Consider the following 16,549-nt stretch of genomic DNA (forward strand, 5'->3'; position numbering starts at 1 on the left):
AAATAGTCCCCGAACAGCACATGATGCAAAGAAAAAAAGAGGCGCACCAAGGTCGCTGTGTGACTAAGCTAAGCGACACAAGTGGCCGACACAAACACCTGGCCCATCTAGGAGTGGCACTGCAGTGTCAGGCAGGATGGCACTTCAAAAAAATAGTCCCCAAACAGCACATGATGCAAAGAAAAAAAGAGGCGCACCAAGGTGGCTGTGTGACTAAGCTAAGCGACACAAGTGGCCGACACAAACACCTGGCCCATCTAGGAGTGGCACTGCAGTGTCAATCAAGACAGGATGGCCCTTCCAAAAAATTGTCCCCAAACAGCACATGATGCAAAGAAAAAAAGAGGCGCACCAAGGTGGCTGTGTGACTAAGCTAAGCGACACAAGTGGCTGACACAAACACCTGGCCCATCTAGGAGTGGCACTGCAGTGTCAGGCAGGATGGCCCTTCCAAAAAATTGTCCCCAAACAGCACATGATGCAAAGAAAAATGAAAGAAAAAAGAGGTGCAAGATGGAATTGTCCTTGGGCCCTCCCACCCACCCTTATGTTGTATAAACAGGACATGCACACTTTAACGAACCCATAATTTCAGCGACAGGGTCTGCCACACGACTGTGACTGAAATGACTGGTTGGTTTGGGCCCCCACCAAAAAAGAAGCAATCAATCTCTCCTTGCACAAACTGGCTCTACAGAGGCAAGATGTCCACCTCATCATCATCCTCCGATTCCTCACCCCTTTCACTGTGTACATCCCCCTCCTCACAGATTATTAATTCGTCCCCACTGGAATCCACCATCTCAGGTCCCCGTGTACTTTCTGGAGGCAATTGCTGCTGGTGAATGTCTCCACGGAGGAATTGATTATAATTAATTTTGATGAACATCATCTTCTCCACATTTTCAGGAAGTAACCTCGTACGCCGATTGCTGACAAGGTGAGCGGCTGCACTAAACACTCTTTCAGAGTACACACTGGAGGGAGGGCAACTTAGGTAGAATAAAGCCAGTTTGTGCAAGGGCCCCCAAATTGCCTCTTTTTACTGCCAGTATACGTACGGATTGTTTGACGTGCCTACTTGGATGCGGTCACTCATATAATCCTCCACCATTCTTTCCATGGTGAGAGAATCATATGCAGTGACAGTAGACGACATGTCAGTAATCATTGGCAGGTCCTTCAGTCCGGACCAGATGTCAGCACTCGCTCCAGACTGCCCTGCATCACCACCAGCGGGTGGGCTCGGAATACGTAGCCTTTTCCTCGCACCCCCAGTTGCGGGAGAATGTGAAGGAGGAGATGTTGACGGGTCACGTTCCGCTTGACTTGACAATTTTCTCACCAGCAGGTCTTTGAACCTCTGCAGACTTGTGTCTGCAGGAAAGAGAGATACAATGTAGGTTTTAAATCTAGGATCGAGCACGGTGGCCAAAATGTAGTGCTCTGATTTCAACAGATTGACCACCCGTGAATCCTGGTTAAGCGAATTAAGGGCTCCATCCACAAGTCCCACATGCCTAGCGGAATCGCTCTGTTTTAGCTCCTCCTTCAATGTCTCCAGCTTCTTGTGCAAAAGCCTGATGAGGGGAATGACCTGACTCAGGCTGGCAGTGTCTGAACTGACTTCACGTGTGGCAAGTTCAAAGGGTTGCAGAACCTTGCACAACGTTGAAATCATTCTCCACTGCGCTTGAGTCAGGTGCATTCCCCCTCCTTTGCCTATATCGTGGGCAGATGTATAGGCTTGAATGGCCTTTTTGATGCTCCTCCATCCTCTGAAGCATATAGAGGGTTGAATTCCACCTCGTTACCACCTCTTGCTTCAGATGATGGCAGGGCAGGTTCAGGAATGTTTGGTGGTGCTCCAGTCTTCTGTACGCGGTGCCTGAATGCCGAAAGTGGCCCGCAATTCTTCGGGCCACCGACAGCATCTCTTGCACGCTCCTGTCGTTTTTTAAATAATTCTGCACCACCAAATTCAATGTATGTGCAAAACATGGGACGTGCTGGAATTTGCCCAGATGTAATGCACGCACAATATTGCTGGCATTGTCCGACATCACAAATCCCCAGGAGAGTCCAATTGGGGTAAGCCATTCTGCGATGATCTTCCTCAGTTGCCGTAAGAGGTTGTCAGCTGTGTGCCTATTCTGGAAAGCGGTGATACAAAGCGTAGCCTGCCTAGGAACGAGTTGGCGTTTGCGAGATGCTGTTACTGGTGCCGCCGCTGCTGTTCTTGCTGCAGGAGGCAATACATCTACTCAGTGGGCTGTCATAGTCATATAGTCCTGAGTCTGCCCTGCTCCACTTGTCCACATGTCCATGGTTAAGTGGACATTGGGTACAACTGCATTTTTTAGGACACTGGTGAGTTTTTTTCTGAGGTCTGTGTACATTTTCGGTATCGCCTGCCTAGAGAAATGGAACCTAGATGGTATTTGGTACCGGGGACACAGTACCTCAATCAAGTCTATAGTTGCCTCTGAATTAACGATGGATACCGGAACCACGTTTCTCACCGCCCAGGCTGCCAAGGCCTGAGTTATCTGCTTTGCAGCAGGATGACTGCTGTGATATTTCATCTTCCTCGCAAAGGACTGTTGGACAGTCATTTGCTTACTGGAAGTAGTACAAGTGGTCTTCCGACTTCCCCTCTTGGATGACGATCGGCTCCCAGCAGCAACAACAGCAGCGCCAGCAGCAGTAGGCGTTACACTCAAGGATGCATCGGAGGAATCCCAGGCAGGAGAGGACTCGTCAGACTTGACAGTGACATGGCCTGCAGGACTATTGGCTTTCCTGGGTAAGGAGGAAATTGACACTGAGGGAGTTGGTGGTGTGGTTTACAGGAGCTTACTTACAAGAGGAAGGGATTTAGTGGTCAGTGGACTGCTTCCGCTGTCACCCAAAGTTTTTGAACTTGTCACTGACTTATGATGAATGCGCTGCAGGTGACGTATAAGGGAGGATGTTCCGAGGTGGTTAACGTCCTTACCCCTACGTATTACAGCTTGACAAAGGCAACACACGGCTTGACACCTGTTGTCCGCATTTGTGTTGAAATAATTCCACACCGAAGAGCTGATTTTTTTTGTATTTTGACCAGGCATCTCAATGGCCATATTCCTCCCACGGACAACAGGTGTCTCCCCGGGTGCCTGACTTAAACAAACCACCTTACCATCAGAATCCTCCTTGTCAATTTCCTCCCCAGCGCCAGCAACACCCATATCCTCATCCTGGTGTACTTCAACAGTGACATCTTCAATTTGACTATCAGGAACTGGACTGCGGGTGCTCCTTCCAGCACTTGCAGGGGGCATGCAAATGGTGGAAGGCGCAAGCTCTTCCCGTCCAGTGTTTAGAAGGTCAGGCATCGCAACCGACACAATTGGACTCTCCTTGGGGATTTGTGATTTTGAAGAACGCACAGTTCTTTGCTGTGCTTTTGCCAGCTTAAGTCTTTTCTTTTTTCTAGCGAGAGGATGAGTGCTTCCATCCTCATGTGAAGCTGAACCACTAGCCATGAACATAGGCCAGGGCCTCAGCCGTTCCTTGCCACTCCGTGTCGTAAATGGCATATTGGCAAGTTTACGCTTCTCCTCAGACGCTTTTAATTTTGATTTTTGGGTCATTTTACTGAACTTTTGTGTTTTGGATTTTACATGCTCTCTACTATGACATTGGGCATCAGCCTTGGCAGACGACGTTGATGGCATTTCATCGTCTCGGCTATGACTAGTGGCAGCAGCTTCAGCACGATGTAGAAGTGGATCTTGATCTTTCCCTTTAACCTCCACATTTTTGTTCTTCATTTTTTAATGTGTGGAATTATATGCCAGTATCAATAGCAATGGCCTACTACTATATTTACTGCGCAAAACTAAAATGCACCACAGGTATAGAATGTATATGGATAGTATACTTAATGGATGATGAGTGACGACACAGAGGTAGGTACAGCAGTGGCCTACCGTACTGCTATAAGTATATATATGTAGTATACTGGTGGGCACTGTCAGCAAACTGCAAAACTGTCTAAAATGCACCACAGGTATAGAATGTAGATGGATAGTATACTTAATGGATGACGAGTGACGACACAGAGGTAGGTACAGCAGTGGCCTACCGTACTGCTATAAGTATATATATAATAAACTGGTGGACAATATCAGCAAACTGCAAAACTGTCTAAAATGCACCACAGGTATAGAATGTAGATGGATAGTATACTTAATGGATGACGAGTGACGACACAGAGGTAGGTACAGCAGTGGCCTACCGTACTGCTATAAGTATATATATAGTATACTGGTGGACACTGTCAGCAAACTGCAAAACTGTCTAAAATGCACCACAGGTATAGAATGTAGATGGATAGTATACTTAATGGATGACGAGTGACGACACAGAGGTAGGTACAGCAGTGGCCTACCGTACTGCTATAAGTATATATATAATAAACTGGTGGACACTGTCAGCAAACGGCAAAACTGTCTAAAATGCACCACAGGTATAGAATGTAGATGGATAGTATACTTAATGGATGACGAGTGACGACACAGAGGTAGGTACAGCAGTGGCCTACCGTACTGCTATAAGTATATATATAATAAACTGGTGAACACTGTCAGAAAACTGTAAAACTGTCTAAAATGCACCACAGGTACAGAATGTAGATGTATATTCCGAAATACGGAATATTCCGAAATATGGACTTTTTTGAGTGAGAGTGACATAGTGAAACCATTGTTTTTTGATGGCTCAATGTACACAAACTTTGTTTAATACTCAAAGTTATTAAAAATATTGTATTAAATTACCTTCAGGCTGTGTGTATAAGGTGTATATGAAACATAAATGCATTGTGTGAATGTACACACGCTTTGTTTAATGCACAAAGTTATAAAAAATATTGGCAAAATGACCTTCAGGCTGTGTGTATAAGGTGTATATGAAACATAAATGCATTCTGTGCTTAGATTTGGGTCCTACACCATGATATCTCATTGTGGTATGAAATTATTCCAAAATACGTAAAAATCCCATATCCAAAATACTTCTGGTCCCAAGCATTTTGGATAAGGGATACTCAACCTGTATTTCATTCATTCAGATCTAGGATGTGTTGTTTAAGTGTTCCCTTTATTCTTTGAGCAGTGTACATATATATATATATATATATATATATATATATATCTCACTCTCCTGGAGATACCTCAAGATCTTCCAAATGGCACAGCAAGTTCTCAGTTTTCATGCTGGGCTGTGTTCTTGCTTGCTGAAGCTGAGTTCAGTGCATTACAGGTTGAGTCTCCCTTATCCAAAATGCTTGGGACCAGAGGTATTTTGGATATGGGATTTTTCCGTATTTTGGAATAATTGCCTACCATAATGAGATATCATGGTGATGGGACCTAAATCTAAGCACAGAATGCATTTATGTTTCATATACACCTTATACACACAGCCTGAAGGTAATTTTAGCCAATATTTTTTATAACTTTGTACATTAAACAAAGTGTGTGTACATTCACACAATTCATTTATGTTTCATATACACCTTATACACACAGCCTGAAGGACATTTAATACAATATTTTTAATAACTGTGTGTATTAAACAAAGTTTGTGTACATTGAGACATCAAAAAACAAAGGTTTCATTATCTCACTCTCACTCAAAAAAATCCGTATTTCGGAATATTCCGTATTTCGGAATATTTGGATATGGGATACTCATCCTGTACTTGGTTTCCAGATTTGTGATGATTGGCTGTTAAGCACTTATAGGGAGTTTCCTCTGACTCTTCTTTGTGGTTAGTAATCAGTCTGATTCTGTCAGTTCTGGCAACTACATAGATAACTGTGTGCTCCTCGGTGGAGCTAATTTATCTGTGCAATTTGGAAGATCTGCAAGTACTGTATTTCTATTCTGGGTTATTCAGAATATTTCTTCATCAATCTACAGTTCATTTACAGTACCTGTGCTATATAGGAGTCCTGTCATTATGTCTCCACAGTGTAACTCATCTGGATTATTCTAAAAATCTGCCTAGCATCCTTTTACAGTTTATCTTTAGTATGGTGTGCAGGAGCCCTGTCAGTATGCCTCTTCACTGCAACTAAGCTATGATATTCAGAAGACCTGGCCAACAACTCTCTACTCTGTAATTTTCTGTGTTATTCAGAAAACTTGTTACTCTCTAGGATTTCTCCATAGAGCAAATATTTATTCTATTTAATAGCTCTGTTAGCATTTCTTTACTGTGCAAATTACCTGTGCTATTTGGAAGATTAGCCCATCATTCTTCTGCAGTGCTATAACAGTACCTGTGCTATTTAGAAAACCTGACAGCATACAGTACTCTATAGAATCTGCTATTCTGAAGATTCCTTTAGCTGTTTTCTATATATAGTTTTAGTATTATTTGGTTATTTCTATTTAGTTGGCATCTTTAGTTAGTGCATTTTTTTCTATGCTCTATGTCCTATTCCCTTTAAATATAAAGCTGGGTACATACTGACTGATATGTCATCCAATCTGGTGGATTGCACTGATATGTTGCTCACATTGGCGCATATTGAGCAGTTTGTACAGTATGCCTGATATGTGGGTGCTGCAGTCACTAGGACATCAAGTTTTATGTGCACATCAAACCTGACAATATCAATAGCAACAACATGTATGCTAATGAGGGATGGAACAGTTATCACTTCATCCTTCATTAACACTGCTCTATGTATACCCAGGTTCCGATATGTTGGCCCATCGGGGAGACATATTGACTGGGTACACTTCGCTCCAGTCAATCTTTGGGAAGGGCGAGCTGCCCCCTTGCCCCCCTCTGCTCTAGTATCTCTGCTGTAACTTCAGTTGTTGTTAGCTCCGATCACAATGATGTATGTAAAGCATGCATCCACAACTGAAGTATTTGTCTAAACAATTTGTCTTCATCTGTATGTGACAAGTCACAAAAATGATATTTTTTTTTGTAAAATAATTAAGTGATATGTAACATTATGATTTTATAGGGCTCATTGATCAATGAGTCATAAAACTCATTGTGGTTGATAAAACTTGCTAGGTATGATAAACGGTGCTCCAGCCAATTGGCTGGTAACTTATCGGTACTTGAAAAATGATGGTTGGGAGCTGATTGGCTGGAGCACCATATATCAAAAGCAACAAGTTTTGTCATTCACAGTGAGTTTTATCACTCATTGATAAATGAGCCCCTTAGTGTTTTGTGCATTACAAATGAGAGGATATTGTAACATTTTTTGTAATATGAGTTTGCATGTGGTTGAATTTGAGCCACAGAATACATGATCTGGAAACGTGATTTGTTCTAGTGAAATAAATAAATAATGTTGGCTAAAACAGCTGGCAGGTCAGGTTACAATCCTTCTGAACATTTGCTGTCACTCAGGATTAACATATTTATTTGAAGTAATACATTTAATTAGCTGGCAGCCATACTATGTGACAAAGTGTAGCAAGTCCGCCTAACCCTATCATATTTTTGGAACCTTTCTAATGACATCTCTAGTCGCTGGACATAATATTTATGCTCAGAGATATACATGCAAGGAAACCTTCAGTACTATGCATATTCAGAGGGATAGCAATCAAAACTGCAATAGGTTTGGTAATACAGTAGCAAGAAAGTGTCCCTGCAACGTTTTAATGTACTTATCCACACTCCAGGAAGATGAGGAGCAATTTCAGAGAAATTTCAAAAAAGTTATTTAAACCCCCCCGAAAATATATATGTTAATATGTTGTGCAAAATGTACATACCAAAGCAAGTCAGATAATTTATTAGAGATAGGCAGTATGATTATTGAGTCTGTAAAATGAAGTACGAACTTGAATGACAGCAAGTATGAAAAGCTGCGTAATTTACAGAAGCTATCAGAGTTAGCCAGAAATTTTAGAAGAATATGATAAATAACAAAATAGAGGTGAAAAAAGGAGTTTCTGTCAGAAGGGCTAGCAGTCATGCAGATTAGTTTTGGGAAATAAGCAGGACAGAGGAAGGATCTGCAGCATCAGTGCCAACAGATGTCAGTACTTAAGAGAACATCATACATGATTGGTTCATCATCCTTATTAAAAGAAAGTCTAAGGACAAGTTTACTCCAATCAGGCTTGAAGCCAGCTGATGCGTTCCAGTGATTCAGGTTGTAATAAATCAGAGAAATGGTGCCATATGTGCAAAATACACTGCATTACAACTAAATCCTGCATGAACATTTACCTGAGGAGATTGCATTTCAGAGAAATGTATGCTTCAGCAACTTAAAATATAACACATTTACATTGTATAGAAACTACCTTAATTGGCAACAACTAGGGTTATTTACAGAGGACTCATAAACAGACTGTGGTGAAAATGCAGATATATTCTGGACTACAAAGGGCATATGGTCAATAAGTGTATTTAAATATCTATTTATTAGAACAGTGGTCTCCAAACTTTTTTGAATTACGGCACCCGAGAGTATAAGAATTTTTTCACGGCAGCCCTAGGTCAAAGTTTTTATTGAGAAATTTAAAAAGAAATATTTAATGAAGTAAGGTTAGTTGTGTGGTGAGGGACAGGATTTGCTTCTGTTTGCCACATATTTTATGATTGGCAGCCACCAGCACTGGTTTTTCCTATTAGATTGACCATAATAAATTTGAATTGGCCCTAGACCACCAATCCAAAGCACCCCTGCAAGTCTCCCAAGCATACTTGCCTACCTGACCCTCTCCACGAGGGAGAAAATGCTCTGTTCCTGGACTTTCCTGGTAACGTATGATTGCCATCACCTATGATGAAACACCTTTCTTATTAATTAACTAGCTCACCACAGGTGATGGCAATCATACATTACCAGGAAAGTCCAGAAACAGAGCATTTTCTCCCTCATGGAGAGGGTCAGGTAGGCAAGTATGCTCCCAAGACACACCAGGGTGCCTAGGCACACATGATAACAACTAGAGTTAGAGTATGTTTAATTGTTTGGTGGTGACTAAAATGCTTGTGTAAATTCCAGTGATTAAACCTTTTTACTTAGTAAGATAGGAATGAACGTATATCTTGTGCAACTATGCATAGATTATTTGTCTAAATCATACCTCCCAACATGACCCTCTCCAGGAGGGACAGAATGCTCTGCTCCTGGACTTCCCTCTTAATTTATGATTGCCATCACCTGTGCAGAAACACCTTTCTTATCCATTCACCGGTTCGACACAGGTGCTGGTAATCATAAATAATGAGAAAAGTTCAGAAGCAGAGCATTGTGTACCTCCTGGAGAGGGTCATGTTGGGAGGTATGGTCTAAATTGTTGATTCAGGGATTTAAAGTGTTAAATAAAACACACTCGCTCCTCTTTAAAAGTGCCCAAGTTCTTTGTGGTCTTGTGTTGATTGCAGCCTTGCAAAGAGTGTTTTAAGATATTGGTGGAGAATGTACTTCAGTCCCAATAACATGAAGCTTGCCAACCTAATCCACTTGCTGGTTGTACCAACTTTCCAATGGAAAATATCAAAGACTCTGGTCCAGTGCCATATTCTTTAATTTCCATGCTTACACCAAAGGGAACTCGAGAAAGATGGTAGCACAACCAGCAAGTATGGTGTGTGTGTGTGTGTGTGTGTGGGGGGGGGGGGGGTCTGGGCATGTGCTGGCACTGGGGCAAATCTGACAGGTGCATGGTGTGCAGCGGGTCCCCCCTTTAACAATGGGCCTGTGTGGCACTAGGCCTCACAGCTCCTTACCCCAGATTAGATGAGGTCCTCAACAGAGGAAAGTGGATGTGGCTTTGATGAATCAGCCTAAGAAGTGTTGCCATTCTGAGACTTCTAGTGACATGTACAAAAAAAATGCAGGTGCACACAAAGCACTAAGAACACTGATATTTAAATCATTTATGATAAACTCTATAATTAACATGGAGTATAAATATGTTCTTAGTGCATATTTGGGTTAGCATGTGAGCACATTCACTTCATCAGATGGGTCCTTAAGATTGCTAATACACATTTTAATAATTTATAAAAGAGTTTACTAGAATAGTGCCCCCTGAATTTTTACACAGTAATACAATACCTGTGTAAGGGCAGATCGGAGGGATGCTTGAAACAAGCAAGGGGGTCTCGACCTTAAAGTGTGCTTTATATACACAAATACATTGAAGGGGGGCTTCAAAAGCCTAATTTAATACAGTTTCAGAAGCAGAGAACCTTAGGGGAAAACAAGAAGAACATAAAACATAGACATATAAGGTAGAGAAAATAATTATATACATTAAAATGGGGTATACCATGTTAATAAGAGGTCTATTTGGAAGAGGGAGAACCTATCTAATCATTTTTTCAGTGTTCATATCTCTCAATCCACCTCCTCTTTGCTACCTCTATCAGCTGGAGTATCACAAGGCTCAGTCTTAGGTCTCAATCTATACCACCAGGCCCGGTGCTACCCACTCAGCAAGTTCCTGCAAAGCAGGGAGGTGCTGGGTCGGAGAGGCATTCTCCCTGCTCTGCGACCTTGCTGATGTGTGCTGTTGCTGCCGGCTACCAGTGCCTGTCACACTGACAGGAAGCCGCAGCAGCGGCGCCGACAACATGAAGAGCGGCTGCCCCCTCCCTGCCTCCTTACTGACGTAGAAGTGCAGCACTTTCCTTCCTGTTGCTGCCGGCATCTGTCAACCTTAACACAGGAAGAGCCAGAAGAAATAGACAGTGCAGCAGCGGAACCGCCGATCTGTCTACTCTGTGTGATCAGCATCAGCGTACATGGAGGAGGGGGCAGAGCAGAAGACAGTGCGGCAGCAGCGGAACAGCAGAACTGTCTACTATGATCTGGGTACAGGGTGGAGTGTGTGCCATGTCCCCCTCCTAGCTTAAGTGTGTGCCATGTCCCCCCTCCCCCTCCTAGCTTAAGTGTGTGCCATGTCCCCCTCCCCCTCCTAGCTTAAGTGTGTGCTATGTCACCCCCCTCCCCTCGTAGCTAAAGTGTGTGACATGTCACCCCCGATTCCCTCGGAGCTTAAGTGTGTGCCATGTCACCCCCCACCCTCTTAGCTTAAGTGTGTGCCATGTCACCCTCCTCCCTCTCGTAGCTAAAGTGTGTGCCATGTCACCCCTCCCCCTCTTAAGTGTGTGCCATGTCACCCCCCTCCCTCTCGTAGCTAAAGTGTGTGCCATGTCACCTCTCCCCCTCATAGCTTAAGCATACCTCACAACTTTGTGAAGATGTGAAGAGTGACATGCCGCGCCAAAGGCACGACCGTGGTCAGAAAGAGGCGGGGCCTCAGGTTTGGGGGGAGGGCCTCAGGTGATGGGGACGGGGCATCACACTACGATCCCCATTTTTTAAAAGTTTTGTGGGCGTGGCAAGCGCTGCTTCAGCAGCTGGGCAGCCCCTTCCTCTCCTCCGCGCACTGTTCAGATGCCGTGCGCATGCGCAAGGCATCTAGTCAGTGATCGACGGCTGCTTTGCAATGCAGAGCAGCGGTGATCACTGGTTCCCACAACTGCCCCCCCACCCACGGGACACTGTGACCCATGGGAAGGACAATGGGACAGTGTCTGAATAGCGGGACTGTCCCACTTAAATTGGGACTTTTGGGAGATATGGCTTAAGTGTGTGCCATGTCACCCTGCTCCCCTCCTAGCTAAAGTGTGTGCCATGTCACCCCCTCGTAGCTGAAGTGTGCCATGTCCTCCCTCCTGGCTTAAGTGTGTGCCATGTTACCCCCTTCACCCTCATAACTGAAGTATGTGCCATGTCACCCCCCTCCTCTCCTAGCTAAAGTGTGTGCCATGTCACCCCCTCCCCTCCTAGCTAAAGTGTGTGCCATGTCCCCCCTCCCCCTTTAAGCTTAAGTGTGTGCTATGTCACCCCCCTCTCCTCGTAGCTTAAGTGTATTCCATGTCACCCCTCCTCCCCTCGTAGCTTAAGAGTGTACCATGTCACCCCTCCCCCTCCTAGCTTAAGTGTGTGCCATGTTACACCCTTTCCCCTCATAAATGAAGTGTGTGCTATGTTACCCTCCTCCTCTCCTAGCTAAAGTGTGTGCCATGTCATACCTCCCCCTCCTAGCTTAAGTGTGTGCCATGTCACCCCCCTCCCCTCCTAACTAAAGTGTGTGCCATGTCACCCCCCCTCCCCCTCGTAGCTGAAATGTGTGCCATGTCCCCTTCTCCCCCTCCTAGCTGAAGTGTGTGCCATGTTACCCCCTTCCCCCTCATAACTGAAGTGTGTGCCATGTCACCCCCCCTCCCCTCCTAGATAAAGTGTGTGCAATGTCACTCCTCCCCACATAGCTTAAGTGTGTGCCATATCACCCCCCTCCCCTTCTAGCTAAAGTATGTGCCATGTCACTCCCCCTCCCCCTCGTAGCTGAAGCGTGTGCCATGTCCCCCCCTGCCCCTCCTAGCTTAAGTGTGTGCCATGTTAACCCCTTCCCCCTTACAACTAAAGTGTGTGCCATGTCACCCTTCCCCCTCCAAGCTTAAGTGTGTGCCATGTTACCCCCTTCCCCCTCATAACTGAAGTGTGTGCCATGTCACCCCCCCCTCCCCTACTAGCTAAAGTGTGTGCCATGTCACCCCTCCACCTCCAAGCTTATGCGTGTGCCATATTCATCCCCTCCCCTCCTAACTAAAGTGTGTGCCATGTCAACCCCCCTCCCCATCGTAGCTAAAGTGTGTCCATGTCACCCCTCCTAGCTTAAGTTTGTGCCATGTCACCCCTCCTCCCCCCGTAGCTGAAGTGTGTGCCATGTTACACCCTTTCCCCTCATAAATGAAGTGTGTGCCATGTCACCCCCCTCCTCTCCTAGCTAAAGTGTGTGCCATGTCACACCTCCCCCTCCTAGCTTAAGTGTGTGCCATGTCACCCCCCTCCCCTCCTAACTAAAGTGTGTGCCATGTCACTCCCCCTCCCCTTCATAGCTGAAGTGTGTGCCATGTCCCCTCCTCCCCCTCCTAGCTTAAGTGTATGCCATGTTACCCCCTTCCCCCTCATAACTGAAGTGTGTGCCATGTCACCCCCCCTCTCCTCCTAGCTAAAGTGTGTGCCATGTCACTCCTCCCCGCACAGCTTAAGTGTGTGCCATATCACCACCCTCCCCTTCTAGCTAAAGTGTGTGCCATGTCACTCCCCCTCCCCCTCGTAGCTGAAGTGTGTGCCATTTCCCCCTCCCACTTCTAGCTTAAGTGTCTGCCATGTTACCCCGTCCCCCCTCATAACTGAAGCGTGTGCCATGTCACCCCTCCAAGCTTAAGTGTGTGCCATGTTACCCCCTTCCCCCTCATAACTGAAGTGTGTGTCATGTCACCCCCCCTCCCCTCCTAGCTAAAGTGTGTGCCATGTCACCCCTCCACCTCCTAGCTTAAGCGTGTGCCATGTCACCCCCTCACCTCCTAGCTAAAGTGTGTACCATGTCAATCCCCCTCCCCCTCGTAGCTAAAGTGTGTGCCATGTCACCCCTCCCAGCTTAAGTTTGTGCCATGTCACTCTCCTCCCCCTCGTAGCTGAAGTGTGTGCCTTGTCCCCTCTCCAAGCAGAAATGTGTGTATGCCATGTACCCCCTCCAAGCTGAAGTGTGTATATGCCATGTCACCCCCATCCAAGCTAAAGTGTGTGTGTGTGCCGTGTCTCCCTCCTACCCTCCAAGCTAAAGTGTGTGTGTGTGTGTGTGTGTGTGTGCCATGTCTAACCCTAACCTCCACTGCGACCCGTGGGAGGGACAATGGGACAGTGTCTGAATAGCTGGACTGTCCCGCTTAAATTTGGACAGTTGGGAGGTATTGCTTAAGTGTGTGCCATGTCACCCCCTTCCCCTCCTAGCTAAAGTGTTTGCCATGTCACCCCCCTCGTAGCTTAAGTGTGCCATGTCCTACCTCCAGGCTTAAGTGTGTGCCATGTTACCCCCTTCCCCCTCATAACTGAAGTGTGTGCCATGTCACCCCCCCCTCCCCTCCTAGCTAAAGTGTGTGCCATGTCACTCCTCCCCGCATAGCTTAAGTGTGTGCCATATCACCCCCCTCCCCTTCTAGCTAAAGTGTGTGCCATGTCACTCCCCCTCCCGCTCGTAGCTGTAGTGTGTGCCATGTCCCCCCTCCCTCTCCTAGCTTAAGTGTGTGCCATGTTACCCCCTTCCCCCTCACAACTGAAGTGTGTGCCATGTCACCCCTCCCCCTCCAAGCTTAAGTATGTGTCATGTTACCCCTTTCCCCTCATAACTGAAGTGTGTGCCATGTCAATCCCCCTCCCCCTCGTAGCTAAAGTGTGTCCATGTCACCCCTCTTACCTTAAGTTTGTGCCATGTCACTCCTCGTAGCTTAAGTGTGTGCCATGTCACCCCTCCTAGCTTAAGTGTGTGCCATGTTACACCCTTTCCCCTCATAAATGAAGTGTGTGCCATGTCACCCCCCTCCTCTCCTAGCTAAAGTGTGTGCCATGTCACACCTCCCCCTCCTAGCTTAAGTGTGTGCCATGTCACCCCCCTCCCCTCCTAACTAAAGTGTGTGCCATGTCACTCCCCCTCATAGCTGAAGTGTGTGCCATGTCCCCTCCTCCCCCTCGTAGCTTAAGTGTGAGCCATGTTACCCCCTTCCCCTCATAACTGAAGTGTGTGCCATGTCACCCCCCCTCCCCTCCTAGCTAAAGTGTGTGCCATGTCACTCCTCCCCGCATAGATTAAGTGTGTGCCATATCACCCCCCTCCCCTCCTAGCTAAAGTGTGTGCCATGTCACCCCCCTCCCCCTCGTAGCTGAAGTGTGTGCCATGTCCCACCCCTCCCACTCCTAGCTTAAGTGTGTGCCATGTTACCCCCTTCCCCCACATAACTGAAGTGTGTGCCATGTCACCCCTCCCCCTCCAAGCTTAAGTGTGTGCCATGTTACCCCCTTCCCCTTCTAGCTAAAGTATGTGCCATGTCACTCCCCCTCCCCCTCGTAGCTGAAGTGTGTGCCATGTCCCACCCCTCCCACTCCTAGCTTAAGTGTGTGCCATGTTACCCCCTTCCCCCACATAACTGAAGTGTGTGCCATGTCACCCCTCCCCCTCCAAGCTTAAGTGTGTGCCATGTTACCCCTTTCCCCCTCATAACTGAAGTGTGTGCCATGTCACCCCCCTCCCCTCCTAGCTAAAGTGTGTGCCATGTCACCCCTCCACCTCCTAGCTTAGGCGTGTGCCATATCACCCCCATCCCCTCCTAACTAAAGTGTGTGCCATGTCACTCCCCCTCATAGCTGAAGTGTGTGCCATGTCCCCTCCTCCCCCTCGTAGCTTAAGTGTGAGCCATGTTACCCCCTTCCCCTCATAACTGAAGTGTGTGCCATGTCATCCCCCCTCCCCTCCTAGCTAAAGTGTGTGCCATGTCACTCCTCCCCGCATAGATTAAGTGTGTGCCATATCACCCCCCTCCCCTTCTAGCTAAAGTATGTGCCATGTCACTCCCCCTCCCCCTCCTAGCTAAAGTGTGTGCCATGTCACCCCTCCACCTCCTAGCTTAGGCGTGTGCCATGTCACCCCCCTCCCCTCCTAGCTAAAGTGTGTGCCGTGTCAACCACCTCCACCTCGTAGCTGAAGTGTGTGCCATGTCACCCCTTCCAGCTTAAGTTTGTGCCATGTCACTCTCCTCCCCCTTGTAGCTGAAGTGTGTGCCTTGTCCCCTCTCCAAGCAGAAATGTGTGTATCGCATGTCCACCCCTCCAAGCTGAAGTGTGTGTATGCCATGTACCCCCTCCAAGCTGAAGTGTGTGTATGCCATGTCACCCCCATCCAAGCTAAAGTGTGTGTGTGCCGTGTCATGTCTAACCCTACCCTCCACTGCGACCCGTGGGAGGTACAATGGGACAGTGTCTGAATAGCGGGACTGTCCCGCTTAAATTTGGACAGTTGGGAGGTATGGCTTAAGTGTGTGCCATGTCACTCCCCTCCCCTCCTAGCTAAAGTGTTTGCCATGTCACCCCCCTCGTAGCTGAAGTGTGCCATGTCCTCCCTCCTTGCTTAAGTGTGTGCCATGTTACCCCCTTCCCCAAATAACTGAAGTTTGTGAAATGTCACCCCCCTCCTCTCCTAGCTAAAGTGAGTGCCATGTCACACCTCCTAGCCTAAGTGTGTGCCCTGTCACCCCCTCCCCTCCTAGCTAAAGTGTGTGCCATGTCCCCCCCTCCCCCTCCTAGCTGAAGTGTGTGCTATGTCACCCCCCTCCCCTCATAGCTAAAGTCTGTGCCATGTCACCCCCGATCCCCTCAGAGCTTAAGTGTATGCCATGTCAACCCTCCCCCTCTTAGCTTAAGTGTGTGCCATGTAACCCCCCTCCCTCTCGTAGCTAAAGTGTGTGCCATGTCACCTCTCCCCCTCATAACTTAAGCATACCTCACAACTTTGTGAAGATGTGAAGAGGGACATGCCGCACCAAAGGCGAGACCGTGGTCAGAAAGAGGTGGGGCCTCAGTTTGGGGGCAGGGCCTCGGGTGATGGGGACGGGTCATCACACTATGATCCCTGTTTTTTAAAAGTTTTGTGG

At 46.8% G+C, this 16,549-nt stretch overlaps 1 long non-coding RNA gene across 1 annotated transcript in view; it reads right to left on the bottom strand.

Annotated features, from left to right (window-relative positions):
- LOC135058011 (uncharacterized) overlaps positions 1-11,313 on the bottom strand; it is a 67,603-nt gene extending 56,290 nt beyond the window's left edge. Inside the window, exon 1 of the long non-coding RNA XR_010244525.1 lies at positions 11,241-11,313. This is a non-coding gene — a long non-coding RNA (uncharacterized LOC135058011). The remainder of the gene's footprint in view (positions 1-11,240) is intronic.
- Positions 11,314-16,549: the final 5,236 nt, after the last annotated feature.

This window comes from Pseudophryne corroboree, chromosome 3, assembly GCF_028390025.1.
Source record: "Pseudophryne corroboree isolate aPseCor3 chromosome 3, aPseCor3.hap2, whole genome shotgun sequence".
NCBI classification, from domain to species: Eukaryota; Metazoa; Chordata; class Amphibia; order Anura; family Myobatrachidae; genus Pseudophryne; species Pseudophryne corroboree.